We start from the raw sequence: 23,845 nt of genomic DNA, 5'->3' as shown, positions 1-23,845 counted from the left end.
TTAAACTCCCAAATGATGAGCTTCTACAGTTGAGCTCTTATTTGTAGCATAATGGCATTTAAATTACTGCAGGTGCTTGCATGGGGGCAATACCAGATGTTGAGCTGGGTTCCCAGACAGAAAAGCCAACAACTACAAATGTCTCTGCCATGAAGGGAGGCTGTGGTGGGAACAGCTGGTTTTCCAAAACCAAGTCCTGAAAATAATGAAGTGAGACTATACATAAAAAAATTACATAATGGAAAACAAACACCACAATAGCAGTAGTAGCACTATGGCTGGAGTTTGAGACAACTCAGATCTGGTTGTTTTGTCTTTCGGCTTTTTCCCGGTAAGGGGTCGCCACAGTGGAACTCCGGTCTGCTGATTGGCAGTAGATTTTTACGAAACGCCGAGGTGCCAGCTCGACGCCCAACCATCAACGAAGGAATGCCCATTTACGCACGCATGTCTTTTGAACGCTACCCAACCGTGGGGAGGACATGCAGACTCCACACAGAAGGCACTCCCAAGCCAAGCCGAGAATCGAACAGGAGAACCTCTTACTGTGAAGCAGAAAAGAGCAAGAAGCATGTACAGCTACAGATATAGATAACTTTACAGCAGTAATCCCTGTGGGGATGAGGACAGTGGCAAGGCCTGTAGGTAGGTACTGCTGAAAACTGTAATGAAAGATTCTAGTGTGTCATAATCTGGAGCTACTGCAGGAGACATCCTGAAGTAAAAACTGCATAAATGTGTACAGAATGAGATGGCAATCTGCTGCAACTCATACCTTAACAAATGTGACAACCATTCCCCTGCATCTGCTCTGTAAGAATACTTGACCTCTAACTCAGGAAGGGATAAGACAACTATTGGGATGTATTAAGATGGACAATGTCTAAGAACTACTATCAATCCATGTAGAAGTTAACTGGCACATCAGGTGGGCCAAACTATATACATCTGATGAAGATGTGCACATGCATACAGCTTGGTACCTGGGAAATGTCACATGAAGATGTGCACATGCATACAGCTTGGTAACTGGGAAATGTCACAAAGATATGCACATGCATACAAATTGGTACCTGAGAAATGTCACATGAAGATGTGCACATGCATACAGCTTGGCACCGGTCACTATTCTACTCCCACAGACTTTGTGTGAGGCAAGACAGAAGGGCTGACATCAGCTGTATTCTGCAGGAAGTGGGATGGGGTGACAGGTATACATACAAACTCCAAACATGAAAGAATTAGGAATAACTGCACAAGATGGACTAAATGCAAGCAAGATCTGAAGGATTTATATTGAGCAATTGCAGAGTGTATTAAAGATTTTTGGTCACACTGCATAGCACACACTCCATTAAGATAACCATTTTATAAGGAACCATGACAAAGGAAAGCAATTTGACCAAAACACTGCATGGTTTATGGACTATTGTTAGAACAGGAAACAAATCAATGAGCGATCGTTAACAAAAAGCAGAACATTTACATATGAAAACCACTGATAAATTATTGCCTCACTTACACCCACTTACTACCAAGACATAACTCCAGCTCCTACTGATTAACCTATAACTGGAGAGCGACTGACTAAATTGTCTATCTTAATCTTAAGTTCTATGGGAGTGTAAGGTTGGGGGCAAGACCTCAGACCTCACAAATGCACAAAGGAACAGTGAAAAAAAAGTTTAAAAAATTTTAAAAATATGTTATGGTGTCGACGCCCCACTACAGCCTGACATGTTAAGCAATCTCACCTGCCTCACCGTCCTTCACTATAGTAGGAGCATGTTATACAGGAGCATGTGCATTATGCACTGAGCACATTATACAGGTGCGTGTTCACTATGCACGGAGCACATTATACAGGTGCATGTTCACTATGCACGGAGCACATTATACAGGTGTGTGTTCACTACGCACGGAGCACATTATACAGGTGCGTGTTCACTATGCACGGAGCACATTATACAGGTGCGTGCTCACTATGCACGGAGCACATTATACAGGTGCGTGCTCACTATGCAAGGAGCACATTATACAGGTGCGTGTTCACTATGCACGGAGCACATTATACAGGTGCGTGCTCACTATGCACGGAGCACATTATACAGGTGCGTGCTCACTATGCAAGGAGCACATTATACAGGTGCGTGTTCACTATGCAAGGAGCACATTATGCAGGTGCATGTTCACTATGCAAGGAGCACATTATACAGGACAGGGAGCATTATGCAAGGGGCATGTTAACACAGGTGTGTGCACATTATGGAAGGAACATGTCGCAGATGTGCATACAAAATAGAAAACTCAAGCCAGTCATGGAAAATACTTCTGTCAAAATACATACTTGTACAAAATACTGAAGAAAAAATGCTTTCTGTCACAATCTGTTTCACGGTTTTCGTAACTTCCTATTTTTCCTGAATATTTCATGCATCTTGCTGTATTATCTTTTAAAAATCCTTTACCTACAAACCTTATTTTTGACATTTTATGCTCCTAATTATTAAAGGCTTACAGTATGCATCCCCAAAGACACTGGAGGTTTCTATATATTAAAAATAACTGTTCTGGAAAACAAATACTGATCAACATGTTGGTACAAACACATCTTTATTAACAAACACCATATACATCATATTAAAAACACAAACAGCAAAATGAAAATTTGTTCCAGAAGGAATGATTTTTTTATGTTTTATACAGACACATGACCCTCCATATTAACAGCTCACAGTGCAGTCTGATGGGACCCATCACTGCACACAACCTGAAGGGTACAGCCATAATGACTTCTGTGGGTGACAGCGAAAAGGACAAAAAATACTCCTTTATTGAGATACATACCTACAAAACCCCTATGAGGTTAAAAACACTTTTTGGCCATCCATGGCACTGCATAGCTATTAGTGGCCCCCAACTCTGGAAAAGTTTAGGGCTTCCTCCCCCCTCTCAAATAAGCACCACCACAAAGGACAGGGATTCGTGTCCCTGTAGATCAAAATCAACTTAGGTTAAACAGATGGGACTGATGTGCTTCAGTAAGAAGTAAGGGATTATACTGAAGAGGCCAGAAGACTTTTCTGCAGGACCTTAAGAATTATAGATCCTCCCCAAATCAGGAATGAACTAACAATGGCTGCTTGTGCCCACCAATCCCTGGTTAGCTCCCACTGCATCACAGACCAGAAGACGCTGCAGTCAGGACATTACCCAACGGTGTACCTAGTCAGCTTACCAATTAACAACCCACAGCACCCCAGTTGTGCGAAAGTGCTCTACAAAAAAAGAAGTGCAATTAATGTTTTACTGTGAAGCTATGCTGAAAACAGCCACCACTGCACCTACTACATTTAACTATGGACAGGAAGAGCAGCATTGGGACTACCAGCATCAAACAAAGCACTACTGGACATTCACATACATTTTTGAATTGCCCACCTATAATAAAATGGGCTACTTACAGCATGCATATTGGTGGTGTAGCCACTGGTTTAACAGGTAAAGAGCTAAAACATGTACTTAGAAATGGAGACCTGTAAAAGAAGTCTTTAAACCAGTAAAGGCTGAACAGTGGGGGAAACACAGATGTATGAAGGCAATATAATAATAAATTAAATCCATCCTCACTTCACTAAAGAGAAGCACTAATTTAAAATTAGTATTTCCCTGGGGACTACCCCCCCCAATTGCTAAATATTCTGGTAATTGTTGAGGTCTGTATATAAAACCCTGTATTTCCAAAAATGGTTCAACAATTTTTATGAACTTTTTAGGGAATGCTATTGACATTCATATCTAAAACCTTATACTGAACTTGCATAGCTAGAGAAGCAGCTACATCTTGTATTTTAATTACTAAAAAGTCAATTAAATTTCACTTTTTATGCCTCAACATATTAAAATAAAAAAAATAAGTTTTGTAAAGAAACATTCTTCTTAGGTCCAAAATCACATCACTATATATTTACTGTTTATAGCATTTGTTTATCTTATTCTGAAGTAAAAGCTACATGCTTTTTAAATGACTGGTAAATATCACAGCTTCTCAATTTCAAAAGGCCATCCTGAACCAAAATTACATACTACAATACTTCATTATCTTACAAGATTTTCAGGACAAAACCGATGTATTACGATCACAATGACTGCTTTACACAGCAGAATAGTTTCCAGGGACTCCTTACCAAAGGTACAATGCCCTGTCCCTCAGCAACACAGCACATTTAAGTTGATCTGAGGTGTAAAGCTATACATTATTATGCAGTCAGGTAATGTACTGTATGCTAAACTGGTTGGGGGAGTAAACACAGGGATATATATAGGAAAAATAATCTAATAACAGGTTTGTACAGTAGTATTTTAGGCTGTTCTTGTACTAAGCAGAACTCCAAAATATCCATAAAGGAAATGCACCATTATTCAATGCAGTAAAGTGGTTGACAAAAGGCTTACCTGCCTTTAACTAATAAAACATACCTCAGGTCCTTACTTCACATCTCATCGTGAAACTTTCAGGCAGTACTCACACACTACTCAGTTAAGAAAATGCTCTAAGATTGATGTTATACTCTTTCGGTATTTCAGTGCAGCACTACATTTAACTTTACCTCACCACTTTAGCTGCCTGAAAGCATAGCATTGCAACTTTAACAGGTGACAACTCAAAACAAAACACACAATATAAAAGAAAAAAAGAAGTTATGTACTCACCATAACGTTCCATCGGAGTAGTTCTACTTAATTTTTCTGCAACCTGTGGGTATTTAGATCCATATCAGATCAGAACCGGCAACTTTTCAAGCATCTGCTCCAAGCTCCTCCCCCTTACCCATAACCCATCACCATCTCCTACCTTCCCTCGGATCTCGTTTGCCGCTACATCAATAAATCAGCAACTCAATTTTATCACAAACCCTGGTTCAGGGGAAGGAGGGCGGGAAGGTTGCAGAAAAATTAAGTATAACTACTCAGATGGAACATTATGGTGAGTACATAACTTCTTTATTTGAAGTACTTAACTTAATTTTATCTGCAACCTGTGGGACAGAGTCCCCCAGCTACTAAAACTCGTGGGGGGCCCTCATGGAAGGATATTCTTGAGCAACGCGGAACAGAGGGGTGCTCTCCCTCTGGAGATCAAATCCAACTAATAATGAGAAATGAAGGTATGTGACCTTGCCCAAGTTGCTGCCGCACAATATCATCCAGTGAAACCCTAGACCAAAATGCAGCAGAAGTCGCCATAGATCTAGTAGAATGAGCTTTAACAGGACCAGGCGGGGACAGACCTTTGTCTTTATAAATTTGCAAAATACATTGTGTAATCCATCTAGCTAAGAAAACCTTGGAGGTGGCTTTGCCCAGAAAGGGTTTAGAGAAGGACATGAATAACTGGTCAGACCTATGAAAGGGCTTTGTTCTGTGTAAATAAAAACAAAGCAGTCTATGAACATCTAGCAAATGCAGCTTATATTCACCCTTGTTGAAAGAAAACAGGCAGGTTAATAGTCTGGCTAATGTTTGATTCAGAAGCTACTTTTGGTAAAGAGGAAGGGTACGTGCGGAGCGAGACCCTGTCCTTAAGGAAGATCAAGTAAGGGGGCATGGCAGACAAAGCTTGAATCTCAGAAACCCTCCTAGCCGAAGTAATGGCCATTAAGAAGGCTGTCTTCCAGGATAAGAACTTCAAATCTACTGATGCTGCAGGTTCAACGGGAGGAGCAACCAACACCTGCAGAACCAAGGTAAGGTCCCAAGGAGGATCAGAGTCCTTAATCAGGGGAGCATAAAAGAAAGGTGCCTTTAAGAAAAGCCTTACACAGTCTTGAAGAATCCAGAGCATTCATGTTTTCGCCGACATGGAAATTCGAGATAGCTGCCAGTTGCACTTTCACCATGGAGGAACAAGCCCCTTGTTGGAAAATATTGGCTAAAAAATCCAACACTGCAGGAACAGGGGCTGTAAAGGGATCTAGGTTCCTCTGAGAAGCCCAAATAGAGAATCATTTCTATTTGCTGCTGCAAATCTTCCAAGTGGTGGACTTGTGGGATGCCATCAGAAAAGTTTTTACTGAAAATGAAAGACTGGGAGTCCTGGCAATCAAGGGAACTGAAGCAACCAAGCAGTCAGCTTGAGGCTGTCCAGGTTGGGCAGATAAGTGCCCGAGGGATGAGAGATGAGATCTGGGCAAGATCCAGAATCCAAAGAAAGCTAGAACATGAGACCAGGGGAAGGGAAACCACACCTGATGAGGCCAGAATGGGACAATGAGGATCACTTTGCACTGCTGTCGACAAGATTTCTGAAGAAACTTCAGAATGAGAGGTAACCCGGGAGGCCAAGCATTGTAGCTTGCTACACATCCCCCACCATGCCCCAAGATTCTCACTACACCTTTCTAAACATACTGGAAAATATTAAGATACAACCAAACACCCTAATACTGGGTGATTTCAACTACCCTGCCATTGACTAGGAAAACTACTTTGGTACCAACTCCTTTTCCCAACGGTTCTTGGAATTCATAAATTCCAATACCCTGGATCAACTAATCCTTTGTCCCACCAGGGGCTCCAATATCCTAGACCTGGTCATTACCAACATGGGAGATAGATGCTCCACACCAGTTGTCACCCCCACATTGGTCAGGTCTGACCATAAGCAAATCACCCTTGACATCCACATCCCACCCCCCCAGTAAGGAAACCTCCTTAAAAACTTCTCTAAAGCCAACTTCATGCTACTGAAGTCAGAAGTGACAAACTTCATGACACCCATGCAGACGGGATCTGAAAGTTCGACTGCAGAATCTTACACTAAGGAACTGCAAGAGCACATCCACTCGTGCATGAATTGTGCCATCCCAAATAGAACCAAGATGCTCTCCTCCAAAAAAAAGGAAGCCAATCTGGTGGCCCCCTGCTGTAAACAAACTATACAACAGAAGGAAGAAACTGTTGTAGAAAAGAGGAAAATCCCCAGGATGCAAAAAACTCCCTCACCAGCCTCAGTAAGAAGCAGAGATCCCTCATAAAATCTTCAAAAGTTAGTTACGAAAATGCTGTGTCTTTCGGCTTTTCCCGGTTAGGGGTCGCCACAGCGGAACTCTGGTCCACTAATGATTGGCAGTAGATTTTTACATACCGAGTTGCCGGCCCTGACTCACAACCTTCAACGAAGGTATGCCCATTCAAGCATGTCTCCACACAGAAGATGCTCTAGATGAGAATCTAACAAGACAACGTCTTATTGTGAGGCGACAACACTACCACAGCACCACCACCGCAGTACTAGTTATGAAAATAAAATTGCCAAATATTCTAAAGACAACCACAAGGCATTCTATAGTTATGTCAAGAATCTAAATGGCAATGCTCAGATTTGCTCTGAGCTTCAACAGAATGGCATTAAATATACTGATCCCAAGGATATTGCCAATATCCTGGCAGATCGATTTAGTGCCAACTTCACTCTCCTCTCACACCCTAAAGGAACCATCTCAATACCAAAGGATTGCCAAATTCCGGTAATCACGGCCACACAGGTAGAAACTGCACTCTCCAAAGCTAAGAATACAGCATCCATGGGACCAGATGACATCCCAGGCTGTGTACTACATGAACTACAAAATGAACTGGCACCTCATCCAAGTGTAATATTTAATCATAGCCTCACCTCAGGCTTCGTGCCCACTAAGTGGCACACAGCTACAGTTATCCTAGTCAACAAGGGGGGATCCACCTTGGACCCCGGGAACTACCGTCCCATCAGTCTGACAAGCCTGATCTGCAAGGGCATGGAACGCATTATCATGGAACTTATAAACAAAGACATTGGCAACCTTCAAACACTGGACCCGACCCAGCTTGGATTTGTGAAGGGCCGATCTTGTCTCCTGAACCTGACCGACTTCTTCGAATCAGTCACCAGAGCTGTGGATGAGGGTAAGGCGGTCCACACAGCCTATCTGGACCTCGAAAAGGCCTTCAACACCTTCCCCCACTCTGGAATCATAGATAAACTTACTAAGCTGGGCATAAATCCCTACATCACTCGATGGGTTGCCAAATGGCTTACTGACAGAACCCAGACTGTAAAAGTAGCCAACTCCAAATCCAGCTCCAGACAAGTGACAAGTGGAGTACCTAAGGGTTCAGTCCTGGGACCACTCTTGTTTGGCATCTACTTTTCTGAAGTACAGGCCAACACTAAGGGACTCTGGCTAACAAAGTCTGCAGATGACTGCAAACTGGGAGCCATTATTGAATTCCCAAATTATGTGGACATTCTACAAAAGGGCCTTACAGAAACAGATGCCTGGTGCCAGAGCCATGGGTTTAAGCTTAATGCCAAGAAATGTACAGTTATCCCCTTTGGAAAAAAACATGTACCCATGAATTACCACTTAGGTGGCAGTACACTAAACATCGAAAGTGTGATGAGAGACTTAGGGACACACGTGGACAGTGGTCTCACTTTCCATAGCCACATCGCCACAACAGTCAGGAAATCCTTCTATTTGGCACACGTCATCACTAAGGGCTTTTCATCCAGAAAAAAAGGAGGAGGTCATTGTCCCACTGTACTCATCCCTCATTAGACCCATTATAGAGTATAATGCCCCATTTGGTATGTACCTCACAAGACATCTGCAACAGCTGGAAAGGCCACAGAAATTCCTCACTAAAAGAATCACAGGCCTAAAGCAGATGCCATATGCTGACAGTCTAAAAAAAACCTCCAGCTATACTCTGTGGCATATTGTCTACTCTAAGGTGATCTCTGCTTAACATACAAGGCCATGTCAAACCCTGAGCTGTTGGACATGCTCCACTTGAAGAAATCCCAATCCCTCAGAGCCACACGCTCCAGGGATCTAAACCTTGTCATCACAATGAACAAAACATGATGGAGGGATAGGTTCCTGACCCAGAGACTCCCCATACTTTGGAACAGACTGCCCACACATGTCAAGCAGAGTGCCTCCTTGGTCCTCCTCAAAAGAAACCTTGATGATTGGATGGGAGATAGGAAATTCACCCCAGGGATCACGTCAGTCACCCTGCTAGACAGGGGTCCAGAGAAGTAAATATTGTGGGAAGAAATATCCAGGGAATTGTTATGGCTAGGCTTGTATAGGCCCTAGGGCCTATAGCCTAGTACCAACCTATGAACCTATGGACTAGAGCGTCTCTGGAGGGATCCCCTGGGTGAGGGGATCAGAGCAAAGTACTCACTGCACTTCGCACTGGAAGGAGATGCAAAGAGATCGCAGCAAGGCTGACCCCATGCAAGGAAGATCTCCTCCGCTATTGTTAGTTTCAGAGACCATTCGTATGGCATTAGAATAGCCCGACTAAATCGGTCACTAAATGTTGGAGCGCCCCGGGATGTGCGCTGCAATCAGAAATAGACTGGTGGATATCGCCCACTCCCACACTCTCGTGGCCTCGTGACAGAGAGGGTAAGATCTGGTTCCCCCCTGCTTGTTGATGTACCAGACAACTGACATGTTGTCTGACAAGTGCAATCATCCCCAGGGGGAAGAACAGTGTGAAAGGCTTGCAATGCTAAAAGCACTGCTCTCATCTCCAGAACACGGATATGCAATCTAGTCTCGGTCTTGGACCACGTGCCTTGGACCGTCCTCCCCAAAAAATACCCATCTACCAGAGTTGTCAGGCATCCGTGGTCACTGTGGCTTGGGCTGTGGGTGAAATGAATGGCTGTCCTGCTAAGATCTCCAGCGAATGAAGCCACCAGAGAAGAGACTGATTTGAATTGGATAGTCCATGGGGAGATCTAGCCAAGACCACTGTACTGCCACAGTCCAATGAAGAACACTCATGTGAAGATTGCTGCGGCCAGAGCCTAAGACTCCGAGAACGTCGCCCCTCGTTGGTAGCCTGGGGCCCAAGGATTACTGATATAAGGGCCCGTAGGCTCTGGATCCTGTCTAGAGTTAGAAAGACTTTCAATTGGAGGGTGTTCAGCTGTGCCCTGAAAGTCCAAGATCTGCACCGGGTTCAAAAGGGACTTGGAAACCCAGACAGTAACCCTAGCTGGATTGCAAGATGAAGGAAGGAGTCTCTGGCCATGCAAAGAAGATGTTTGGTGGAAATAGCAAGGAGCCAATCATCTAGGTAAGGAAATACCTGAATCCATTGAAGGCGCTGAGACTACCATTACCTTGGTAAAAACCCTGGGGGCTGTGGTGAAACCGAAGGGTAGGGCTCTGAACTGGAAATGATTGGCTCCCAGCCAGAAGCAAAGGAATCTCCTGGAGCTTCTGTGAATCTTGATGTGTTAGTAAGCTCCTGGAGATCTATTGAGCACATCCAGTCGCATTCTCAAAGATAAGGTAGAATGGACTGTAGGGTGACCATCTAGAATTTCTGCTTGGCTACAGCTAGGTTCAGGGTTGACTAATCCAAAATGGGCCTGAGCTCCCCAGTCTTTTTTGGCACTAAAAAGAACCTGGAGTAAATGTCTGACATGGACTGATCTGGGGTGACCCGTTCGATGGCTCGTTTGCAAAGCAGCTTGGAAAATCTCTAGTGCTGCTGCCTCCTTTTGAGAGGGTGTGAGATCTGGGAGGTGCTTTGGTTGGACGGGAGGGGTAACGAACGGGATGGTGTAGCCTCTGGATATTATTTGAAGCACCCAACGGTCTGCAGTTATGGACTCCCAAGCTGTTGGGTGCATTGATAATCTTCCCTGACTGTCTCCAGACTAAGATGGTCAGGCAACCCCTGAGGGCTGCTGCATGGGGCAGTCCGAGAAGGTCTCCCTAGACCCAAAGTTCCTCAGGCCCCCTTTGCCTCTGAGGCGTCTATCTTGTCCCCCTCTGCCTCTAGGGGACAAATTGTCCTGAGAATCCCGGGAAAACTGATTTTCAGAACCACATCTTTTACCCTCTCTGATTCCTGGAAAAGGATCTTTGAGGGCTAGAGAAATGGACTCTGATGGCAAAGTCTTTTCATCCTTTTCACTCTGGACCAGAGTGTCACGTACTGTCTTCCCAAAAAGAGAAGAACCATCGAAGGGAGCATTTGTGAAAGACACCTACCTTAAAGGGGTCTGCGAATTGACACAGTCTGAGCCAAGCATGTCAACTCATAGCCATGCTAGTCCCAGCCACCCTCGCCGCTCCTATTGCAGCATGGGAAAGGAGACACATGGACATGTTCGATACGGATTTGAGAGTTGACATTTTCACAGATAACAGATGCTTGTCCTCTGGAGACAAAGACTCTGGGGGCGACTCAGCAAACTCCACGACTAGGTCTCGCTGCAGTCGTATGACGTGTGCCAAATAAATCAGCGCTCGAATGGAAAATGTCACGGAAGAAAACACTCACTTCCCAAATCAATCCACCGCCCTGGACTCCTTGTCCGGAGGGTGGACCGAGGTACTCTCCTGTTCCAATTCCCTCTTGGTGGCTGCTGCAACCACAATAACATCCACCAGGGAAACTTTGTACCAGGCCTGTCTGATGGTGGAGAGGGAATCCTGCACGGGCGTTTTGGTATCGGCTCTGTGGTGTCAGACTCCTTCCATACCTGCGTGATAAGATCCACTAAGGGATCCGCAGGAGGGGACACCCAGGATGTAGCTGGGCCCATGCCAAAGGCCTCCAGGAACAATGACTCATCCAAAGGTTTTGTGGCTGACCAATATCCCCTCTGGCAGAGGATCTCCATGATGTCTCCAAAGGAGACATCCTTGGGAGGTGACCTGGGGGAACCTTCTCCATCTAAATCAGTGTCTTCAGTCAAGGACTCAGGGGAGTCCAGGTGCTTCCTTTTACACGTGTGCTTATGGGGACCCTCTTCAGTGGGACTCTCTGAAGAGGGCTCGTGAGCCACAGGGGATTCCTCTAGCACGGGCTGTCCCTGGGACAAGCTGAATGGAGTCATAACCGAATCTGAGGGAGCCTGTGTGGAATTCCAAGGAAATCGGCTGGGTTCTCGATCCATGGGAGAGAACCCTCTCCACCAAGTCGAACGCCAATGGAGAGCATACCTCCTTAGCACCCAACAAGGAGGAAGCTCTCCCTGGATCCACCACGAGGATTGGGGCTGCAGCAAGAGTAGACAGAGTTCTAAAGGAATGTCTTGAATCCGATAAGTCGGAGCCGAAGATACCTCCATCCCCTTGGATCAGACTCCCTGTCCTCAGCCCAGAGAGTTGCTTGGATCCAAACTGGTATGATCAGAGGAACTCAAGGTAATAGCCAGCGTCAAGGTTGGGAGGAATAGTCAGCGCCGAACCCTATGAACCCCGAAACCACAGGCCAGATCGGGGAAGGAGAAATTGGATGAAAGAAGGGCGTGGAGGTCCTCCTCCAGAGGGAGAGGTGCCTGGCAAGACTCCCATTTGGATTTGGGTCCAGATAAATCTCATCATCCTGTCCATATCCAACTCAGATAGATTCAAGAGTAGAGTGCGAGGAGGTGACCAACTCGGATCTGGCTGGTCGTTGAGACAACCTAGATGAAGGCCTCGGATTTAAGGGCTCAGTCGGCTCTGGGGAGAACCCTGAGGAGTGGAGCCAAGGAAATGAAGGTGTAGACACTTTAGGAAGGTGGGCTAGGGAAGGGCTCCCACTCTGGAGACTGCGTACAGGGTCTATCCCCTCTCTTTGCACTGTTCTTATTCCTCTTGTCCTTTTCTTTAGCCTCCCCTTCAACAGGTCTAGTGGGAAGGGGAGTCCCAGCCTGGGGGGGGGGGTTGTGAAACTGCTGGAGGAACTGAGGCCGATGTACCAAAAGAGGAAACCGGTAGAAGGCCCTTTGCAACCAGTTTGACTTCCATTCTTTTAAGGCCCTGGGGTTAAACGCGGTGCACATGCTGCGCTGAAAGGAAAGATGGGGAACACCCAGGCAAATAACACACAGAGTGTAGCCATCGGCCGGTGAAAGCTTATTGCCACACTCTGTGCATTTTTTAAAGGTAGGCTTTGGCTGATTAGCCATACTATTAACACACACAGCCAACCTACTTAAAACCAACCTAACACATAAAGCTAAGGGGTAGGGAAGGTCTTACTATACTACAAGCGAAAAGGGGGAGGTAAAGGGAACTAAATGATCACACAATATAAAAAGCAAAAAAGTTTGATCAAAGTCACTTACTAACACCCAACACTTGGAGCTACAGAGATCATGATACTGATGCATGAAACGGCAAACGAGATCCGAGGGAAGGTAGGAGATGGTGATGGGTTATGGGTAAGGGGGAGGAGCTTGGAGCTCAGAGCAGATGCTTGAAAAGTTGCCGGCTTGGATCCGAATACCCACAGGATGCAGATAAAATTAAGTTAACTACTTCAGATTAACATTTTTCTCCCCCGCAACCCCCCCACATCCCATGCTCCCCCTTTCAGGTAGCAAGAATGGTGGACAACTATAAAATGCACATAAAACCACCATTATACCCAAGGAAGCTGTGAAACCTATTGTTGAATTTCACCACAGCAGTTACCTGAACAAAAGAATGGCATAACTACAGGAAGTCACAACTGGAAAAAAAAAAAAAAAAAAAAAAAAAAATAATTTTTTCTAGTGAAATATACAGAATTTCAAATTTTGGTCAGATGCAGACTTAGTACACATATATTCTAGCCATTAGATTCAGCTGGTATTGGCAGCAGTGATCCAACATTCACCGGACAGAAACTGGGTACAGTGTTAGCCAAATGAAAGCCACACGAGAAGTTTTGCTCTTAACATAATGTTTCATCGGTGTTGCCCATCTTCATTTCCATTATCTTAGTTCCAATCCTAGGACAGACTGGCCACATATTCTATAGCTTGAGCTTCCAGACTGGAGCTCCTCCCCTATAGCTACAATGCCCCGCTCCCCGTAACATACCTCAGATCAAGTTTGCCAGCAAAAGCACAGCCACGAACGTATTTACACTAGAGAAATACAAACTACTAACTAAACATCAGGAGCTCAACATAAGGAATGAAAATTCCTTAGAACATTCAACCAGGCTTCCCAAAGACTTGGATGGGGGGGGGGGACAAGAAAGTTAATGAAGATGAAAAAAAACAGATGGAATGTTATGGTACAAACATAACTTCTACATCTGATGTTGTCCCCTTCATTTCATTAACCTGTGGGACAGAGTCCCCAGCTACTAGCAACCCAGGTGGCCCTCATGGAAGGATATTCCGGAGAACAGCAGAGCCAAAGCACTTCTAATTCTGGATATGGTGTCCAATTTGTAAAGCGTAATAAACATGTGTGGATTAGACCAAGTAGCTGCAGTGCAAATGTCCTCATTTGAGATTCGATGAGAAGAAGCCATAGCTCTTGTGAGTGAGCCTCAATTTGTCCTGGTCAGGGAAAGTTTTTGGACGACTAAAAGATAATACAGTCTTTCAACCATCTTGCTAGCAAGATTCTGGTAACAGATTGCATCTTTGTCTGTGACAAAGAAAGGTAAAACTGACCAGACTTCCTAAAGGACTTGGTCCTGTTTAAATAAAAATAAAGCTGTCTATGAATAACAAGCAAATGGACAGTATATTCAACTATGTTTTGATAGTTGGATGAAAAAAGACTGGAAGATGAATGGACTAATTAATATTCCTTTCCTTAGGAAACATGAAGGATTAGTACACAGGGGAACTCTATCCTTGTGAATAATCATATATGCAAATTTTGAATGGCTTGGAGTTCAGACACTCTTTTTGCTGATGTAATAGCTACCAGAAAAAGCATTTTCCAGGAAAAGAATTTCAAATCCACAGTAGCTGCAGGTTCAAAGGGGGGATGGACAAAGGCTTGCAAAATCATTGTTAAATCCCAAGGAGGGGTAGTATCTTTCAATGGAGGCCATAGTAGGTAAGTGCCCCAAGGAAAGTTTTACAGAGCTTAGAAGAGACAAGGCATAAAGATTCAAAACCAAAGTAAAAATTGCATATGGCTGCTAACTGAGCTTTTACAGAATGATCAGCTCCTTCATAGAAAAAGGGAAGCCAAAAGTCAAGTACAACTGCAACTGGCACTGTAAAAAGGATCCATTTCCATTCAGAACAAGTAATCTTTCCTACTTGCTTCTATAGACTTTACAAATTGAAGATCAATGTGAAGAGATGAAAATTTCTAACAGGAAAAGAAAGTCTGGGCAATCTTGCTATCACTGGATGTGGAGAAACCATGTGGTTAGCTTCAGGACCTGTATGTCTGGATGGGGATGCCCAGGGCAGATCTGGGGCCAGATTTAACCTCATCGGAGGGCACACTACAGACCAAAAGGAAGGTGAACCAGGTTTGGCAAGGCCAAAAGGGGGGCAATGTGGTTAACTTTGCTCTGCAACCAGGGAGCTTTTTGCAAGAACTTGGGAATTATAGATAGAGGAGGAAAGGCATAGAGAAGACTGGAGGTCCAAGCATGGACTAGAGCACACCTGGGTGCTTGTCCCCGCAGGTAGATCAAGGCAAAGTACCTGCTGCATTTGTTGTTGCAAGGGGAAGCAAACAGATCACAGCAGGGGTGACCTCATTTCTGGAAGATCACGTCTGCTAATGATTGGTTCAGAGACCACTCATGAGGATCAGTAAAACTCAACTCTGGCAACTGTTCAGGATCACAGGAAGGGCTTGTCCGGGGGGGGGAGCTTCCTGTGACCCCTGAACCTATGAACCTCCTGTGACCCCTGAACCTATGAACCTGATTTTGCAGACCCAGTCAGCCATGTGGGTGGCATCTTCCATTTTGATTACTCCCCTTTCTGCCCCAGGAGGGGGGGATCTCCCCAAGTGTCCTGAAAAGGACTTTGTGACTTGTGAAACCACATTTTCTTACTCCCATGCTGGCTCCTGCAGAAGGTCCTTTGTGGGGTAGAAAAATGTATTCTAATGGCAGAAAAGGTCTTTCCGGCCTTCTCACTCCAGGACTGAGTCTCACAAACAGTCGGCCTAACTAAGGTGGAGCAGTCAAATGTGGCGTTAATAAAGGCTTCTTTGAAAGGCTCCCCGAAAACGCACAGCCTCATCCAGGCATGATGCTTCATGGCAGTACCAGAACCAGCAGCCCTTGCGGTACCCTCTGCAGCATGGAAAATCAACCTCATGAATGCATTGGCTAGTTACTGTAGGATGGTCATTCTGGAGGAAAAGGTTTTCTGATCTTCAGCAGATATGGACCCTGGGTATGAACTAGAAAGTTCCTTGATGAAGTCCCTCTGTAGCCTCGTAAAGTGGGATAGATAGTTTAACACCCTCAAGATGAACACAGAAGGGCGTAAACTCTTTTGCCAAGTCTGTACAAAGTTCGGGATTCTCCAATTTGGGGATGGACAGAGGAGCTCTCCTGGGCAAGCTCCTTCATGGTGGCTGTAGCAACAACCATGGCTTCTACAAGGATACCCTTTCCCCAAAATATTATCCCTAGGGGCACTAAGAATCTTGTCCACTCATTTTGGGATTGGCTTTACTGTATCCAGTTCCTTCCAAGCCCTGGAAAATACCAGCTGAATCAGCAGGTTGTCTGGGGTGTGGGGGGAGAGACAACACCCAGGTAGTAGATGGGCTGGACCCAAAAGCCTCCCACAACACCAATTCCTCCGGGGAAAGGTTGTGGCCTGTCCAACCAGGATTTCTAAAATGTCTCCAAAGGAGACGTCATTGGGTGAGGACTTTGGGGACTCTTCTCCTTCCCTGAAATCTGTGTCCATGTTAACGGATTCCGTGGGGGAATCAATGTGTCTCCTTTTACAATGCCCTCAGGAAACAAAGGCATCAGAGTTGACACCTTCCGAAGTGCAACTATAGATAAAAACAGCAGAGGAAGAAAACACTTGCCAAAAACCCAATAACTCACTAATGGGAGGAAGCTCAACAGTCAGGAGACCTAGTTGAGAAAGTTAAGCGCGGCAAATGAAATCAGAGATGTGTTAAGGGGGAGCAGGGCATTGTGGGTATAAAGGAGGAGCTCAAGTCAGGAAGCTCAAGCTATACAGTACGTGGCCAGTCAGTTCCAAGGATCATAACCCAGACATACAGGTTAATGAAATAGAGAGGACATCAGATCACTAGATTAGTTGTACATAAAAGATATCCATTCCCCCAAGGCAGTTCACAATAAAAAAATTAAGGGAATGCTAAGATACTTGTGTACAAAATATTCAAAAATGTTACTCTACCCCACCCAGGGAACTGTACTGCATCTCAGTTCTAATTTATATGGTAATTCACTGTTTTTGTCAATATGTACAACTCACGCTACAAGCAGTTGCAGAAATTTTGACTTTTACAGTAAAGAAAAAAAAAAAAAAAAAACACACACATATATATATATATATATATATATATATATATATATATATATATATATATATATATATATATATATATATATATATACAATAGCCCTGTATTAGTTTCATAAGCTGCCAAACAGCCCCAGAAGGAAACTGGGCATAATGCTGGACTGACAACAAAAGACATCTGAAAAGCTGAGCTTGTCAGGTGTATACAAGGGCCTTGTAAGTTCCCCTAAGCCAGTTCACAATAAAAAAAAAAAAAGGAAACAATATGATACTTTGGTAAAAACACTCTGGTCACTGCTAAGAATTTTACTGCATTTCAATTCTGATTTAGACGACTGCACACTGCGCCTTTTGTCAGAATACAGAAGGTAAACCTCAGCTTACATTAAGTAACAAATGTTGCCTTAGCTGGTGAATTAGATATATATATATATATATATATATATATATATATATATCTATATAAATAAATACGTAACTATGCATATAAACACATATGCACACAGTCAAGACAAATTCCGGATCTAGGATGCCTTCTGCCACCTTGAGCAGAAGTTGCATAGTCACATCTAATGCAAAAAGAGTAGGATGCCTGGCACGTTCTAAAGGCCATACAGTCCTATTCTTGGAAACTACCACTACATGGTTATATAGTTCTATAATAGTAACATTTTATAGTAAAACTGTTTGGACTTCAAATGTGGACATTCAATTACAAATTATAGTTGAACTGTCCTTGAAAGGTACCGCAATACCTGTCCACTGAATTTGAGTGTGAACTCAAGTCTCTAACATTCCCTGTTCTGTAATACTTTTTATTTTTATTTATCTAACATTCGTTTACTGTGAGTCTGACTGGAATGAGCCAATTTTCAGAGGAGGCCTGGGGAGAAAATGCTCCAGACACATTTCTTTATAACATGGGTGGAAATCAGAATACCTGGAGGAAAACCAAACGAACGCAAGGAGGACATGCAGACTCTGCACAGAAGGCACCCCAGCTGAGAATCAAACGGGAGAACCTTTTGCTGTGTGGCAACAATGCAAACCGCTGCACCACTGTGTCATCCCAACAGCATTTCAAATGCCGTAAAAGATTGCTTTCAGTAACAAAGTGTTTTTCATTCTTATGATATTGAAGCAAAACAGACAGTTTTATGGCTTTCATTCTTATGATACAAAAGCAAATTATCATTTTACGTATTACTTATTTACCCCGTTAGAATGATTAAAAATGTAAATGTTTCTTGTGAACTGAATTTAAAAACATTTGCATTAGGGAATGTGTGAAATTATAAATCATAAAAAAACAAAACACATGCTTTGTCTTCACTGCGTTTCTAAAAACATGTAATCACTAGTTTGAGAAAATCAATCTCATTTTACTGTGAAGTCATATAAATATTTTGACCACTACAGTTCTGGCCCACAGAAAAGCCCCTCTAAGAAACCATTTATCTATCATGCAACTTGTCTTTGCTTTCACATGAAAGGCAGTGGCCGTAATGAATTTTAAACTTGTTCAGACACGCACTGCTCCTTGATCCCAGAGTCATCCTATCATGTAAACGCCTCAAACTTTCATATATAGCCTCATTAGTACCCCTCCAATATTACATTGTCAAGAAACTCAAATAATAAATGGCTACAGTAATGTATTTCAACTAATTTCATTAGACACACCCCCAGTGAAGCCATAGTAACAATCATATCACTGTGCCCATGATTCATATTATATACATTATATTCACTTTCATCCACAGAACTGCCACACCAGAGTGGCAGATACTCCTGGTGATCACCTGCTGTGTATGATTCCCAGAAAAAGATAGTGGCCCACATTAGTTTATTTTAACTTGCATCCATCCCCAACCTGAATGCTGTGAAAAGAAAGCGGAGAGGACTGTGCTGAAGGCAGTGTACTGGTTCCATTACTATAGATGGTTTTGGTTGCCTGTAATTAACTAAAGACAATAGAAAGAACAATCCCCCTCTACATTCCCTCCAGAGCATGACAAGTACCATAATACTAGCTGAAATCTCCATTAAACTCAAACCTTTATAATGGGGGACTGACTAGTAATCAGAACTTTGCCTCACCTCCATTGCCAATGGTTGGTATGCCTAACACTTCCTTGATACTATAAGTATCAACTCCTTTGTACAAGCAGTTAACCACCCTATTGGGGGGCTCAAATACACCTTCCCTTCACGAATATGACTACTTCCCATAGCAAAAGGTGCACAGCATATCTTATTTGCAATTCAGTCCAGTCCTCAGAGTATATAGCCTAAACAGTTAATTTCTCATACCCTTAATTAGCAATACCCCTCACACCACCATTACAAATACGCATTCAGGAGTTCATCCACAGTGCCATGATGTTGAGGGGAGATGTAATGAGTACAGCCCAGGATCTGTAAACGGTTTGCAAATTTCAGAAATACAGTTTTATCTTGGGGTATGGCCCTGCCCTCCATATCAGAAAGAGAAATGTCCACTGGGTGTGTCTTCTCATCTGACCACTCAAGTGTGCCTACATTCTGTTTCAACAACTGGCAAGCAGACTGAGAATGTTCTACAGGTACCGAGCATCTTCTACAGGTACGCATGCATTATGTAAAAATACACAGGAAGTCCCATAGTACACTCCAGACAATCACATTCGCACAATTTCCAGGGCTCATTTACAGCAATTTGGTGGAGCCTGCAAGCAACACACACACACATTCAGTGCTGACAAGTTTTTTATGGCATAAATGAACTAGGTGTTCTATTGGTCTTTACTTTGCTACTGCTTGATCATATCATTGAAATGTTCCTACAACAATCAAATTTCAAATGTCAGACTTAATACAAGCTGCTGCTTCCACCCAATACAGCTTTGGAAATATTTTGCTTTGTTAAATATCTGACACTTTAGTAGAATACTTCACCAAGGCATGGAACCTGAATGAAAGACAGTTTGTCGTTTTGTACCACTGTTCCACGGATCACCAAAGTGGTCCTAGCAAGTTGAAGCTCTCACAAGGTAACTTACAGATAGAAAATTATAACTATAATCTGCAAAGGGGGGCCAGTTTCACAAATCTACACATGCAATGAAAATCAGTGATTTTAAACCACTGACTAAATGTTTTAAGAACCGCACATAAGATTATTAAAAGATCCTCTGCACAAGTAGGGGTATGACACAAACATTGCCACGATATTTATACAAATAAATGCATTCTTGGTATCACACTGGGGCTTCCATCTAGAAAATCTCAAGCCTGTGCTACAGATCTTACCTTGAACCCAACAATACAGAGAATGAAGTAAACACTTGTGAAGCATTTCTACAAGCAGGTTAATCAGCAGTGAAAATGCACAGTACTTTCGGCATACCTCTCAACCTCTTAGCACAAGAAATCTGGACAAATCCTGGCAAAGTGGGGGACAAAGTCCCAAAAATAGGGATACATTCTAAAGTTGCTAGAATAAAGAAAGGTGGTGTAAAATCCTCCCATAACCATTGATGTCCTTCTCTTCCATGTTGCAGTATTTATCACATATGGGTTTTCTCCTCTTGCTACCCAAACGTCTAGCCAGTATACAAAAGTTTTCAGTCACTGTATAGTGAGTGAGAAGTTTAACATGTCTAGTGAAACATGGGCCATAAAAGTGATGTCTGCACACACCAGCCCTCAGAACTGTAAGCCCCAGTCAGAACCAGTCCTAGCAAGGGAAAATTCCAGTCCCGTGCCATCCAGAAAGGGAAATGCAGCATAACAGGAGGGGAAGGAGGGGAGGGTGGTTAGGAATACTGCAACATGGAAGAGAAGGACATCCATGGTTATGGTAAGATTTTACACAACTTTTTTATGTCCTTCTGTTCCCATGTTGAAGTATTCATTACATATGGGTAAAGTGCCAAAGCTCACTGTGAAGGAGGGGGTGGTGGCCTAGAGGTGGTCTCCAGGAATCCATGAAGGATAGCCCTGGCAAACCCCACCCTGGCTCTGGAAATATGGTCTAACTTGTAATGTTTGGTGAAGGTGTGCACTGATGACCAAGTGGCTGCTTCAAGAATGGCAGAGGTATCCAAATCCCTGAAGAAGGTTCCTGAGGAGGCCACAGCCCTGGTGGAGTGCACTTTAACAGTATCTTGCAAGGATTTTCCATGGTATTTGTAGCAGAAGGTGATAGCTTTGGAAATCCAGGTTGAAATAGTTTGTTTGGTTACTGCCTTCCCTAGGGCCCTGGGGTGGAAGGAGAGACGGACTTGATCAGCCTGTCTGATGGACTTGGTTTTGTGCAGACAAAATCTCAGTTGTCTGTGCCTGTGGTTAGGGAAGAAGGTTGGTAGGTGGATGCCTTGATTTAGGGAAAGGTCATTCACCACCCTGGGCATGAAAGAAGGGCTAGTTCTAAGAGTAACCATGTCAGTGTGGACTACCAGGAAAGGTGGAACAGCCATGAGGGCTTGTAGCTCTGACACTCTTCTGGCCGAGGTGAAGGCCACAAGTAGTACAGTTTTTCATGTACAGTGTTTTAGGGAAGCTTTGTCTGCTGGCTTGAATGGAAGAAGCATAAACTTTTCCAAAACATAGCTGAGGCCCCATGGGGGTGGAGATGGCTTCCTGGGGGGTCTCAGGTGAAGGACCCCTTTAAGGAATAACTTAGCTGGTAGTCTGGAAGGCATGCTGAAATGGCAAACAAGTGAGCTTTAATGGAGGAATATGCCAATCCTGTCTGCAATAGTTCACACAGTAAGACAGAACTAGAGGGGTCTCACTTGCAAGTGGGTCCAACCGTCTTCTGAGACACCATATAGAAAATATCAATATCTTCCACTTTGACAGGTAAGATTTTCTCGCGTGCAATTTCCTGGCCTCCTGCAGGACAGTGAGCATGTCCTCATTGTAAAGGTATCTGAAGGGGATCAGAATCCTATCAGCGACAGGGTGAGGTGCAGCAACTGTGGTGTAATTGGGATCCCTTGTGCCGTATGAAAAGGCCCACTGTGAGGGGTAACTTGTGGTGATTGCCCTTGGATAATTGTAGTAGTGGGGGGAACCAATGCGGTCTTGGCCAATAGGGAGTCACCAACACGATTTGTGGTCTGTCCTGCTGGATCTTCAGCAGCACCTGCTGTACAAGTGGGAAAGGGGGGGGAAATGCAGAGAGAAACTTCCCTTTCCAAGAGACTGAGAAGGCATCTGTTGCCATCGATGGAGGTTGTAGGAGCCTGGTGCAAAAGGAAGGAAGTTGCTTTTGATGGAGGAGGCAAACAGGTCTATTGGAGATGTACCCCACCAGTGGACCAGATTCAGGAAGACATCCCTGTGCAGCATTTATTCGTGGTTGCTTGTGATGGATCTGTAGAGGGAGTCTGCCTGGGAGTTCTGTTGTGAAGGAATGTAAACCGCCAGCAGGGTAACTCCCTTGGAGGTGGCCAGTTCTCACACTAGGAGAGCTAGTCTGCAATCAAGTAAGATTTGGTCCCCGGTTTGTTGAGATACCACAGCACTGTGGTACTGTCTATAAAGATCTTTAGTGGTCCCTGTTGTAGGTAGGGTTGGAAGGCTCGTAGGACCAGAAGAACTGCCCTCGTGTTCTTTTTTTGTGTGGCCCTGGCCACAGCTCCTGTACTTTCAGATGGCCCAGAGTTGCTCCCTAGCCCAAGTCAAAGGCAACTGTGTGCATGACCTGTTTGGGCTGGGGTGGTTGGAGGCGAGACCTGGATTGAGGTTCACTTGCTTCAACCACCACTGGATTTCTAGTTTGAGGCAGGGCAGGAGGGGAGCCCATGTACCTCCAAGGGGTGGGAGTGCTGGGTCCAGACTGACCTTGGGTACCATTGCAACTTTCTCATATGGAGTCTTACCAATGGTAACATGGAGATAGTGACTGCCATGCAGCTCAGGAGCCTGAGGTACTGCCTTGCTGTCAATTTTGTTGTTTGAAGGACCAGAAGTAGATGTTCTTGTCAAGCTTTCCACCTTTGGGGGGGGGGTAGACTTTCATGATGTCTGTGCGCATCCTGCACCCCAGGAAGACAATGTCTTGAGAAGGTTCCAGGTGGGACTTTGGAAAGTTGATCTGAAATCCCAGGGACTGTAGAAGAGAAACGGCAAGTTGTATGTGCAAGCAAGTTGTCCAGATAAGGGAATATCTGGATTCCTTTTGTCCTGCAAAAGGCAATAACTGAAGCCAGACATCTGGTGAATACCCTGGGTGCAGTGGAAAGCCCAAAGGATAAGGCAAAGAATTGAAAGTGGACTACCGAGAACCTCAGGTATTTCCTGAAACTGGGCCTTATGGGGATGTGAAGGTAGGCATCCTTTATACCTAGGGTGGCCATGAACCCTTGGGGAAGCAGGAGTGGGACAAGAGATGGTAAGGTCAACATCCTGAAAGTAGGAACCTGAAGGAAGAGGTTGAGTAGAGAGAGATCCAGAATTGGTCTCCGATGACCGTTTTTTCTTGGGACTAGGAAAATCCTGGAGTAGAAACCTATCCCTTTTGCAGCCAGTGGCACTGTTTCAATGGTGCCTTGGTCCAGCAGGTTT

Source organism: Protopterus annectens, chromosome 14.part0 (genome assembly GCF_019279795.1).
Source record: "Protopterus annectens isolate FY-2018-M chromosome 14.part0, PAN1.0, whole genome shotgun sequence".
Classification (NCBI taxonomy): Eukaryota; Metazoa; Chordata; order Ceratodontiformes; family Protopteridae; genus Protopterus; species Protopterus annectens.
This window is presented reverse-complemented; position numbering follows the sequence as displayed.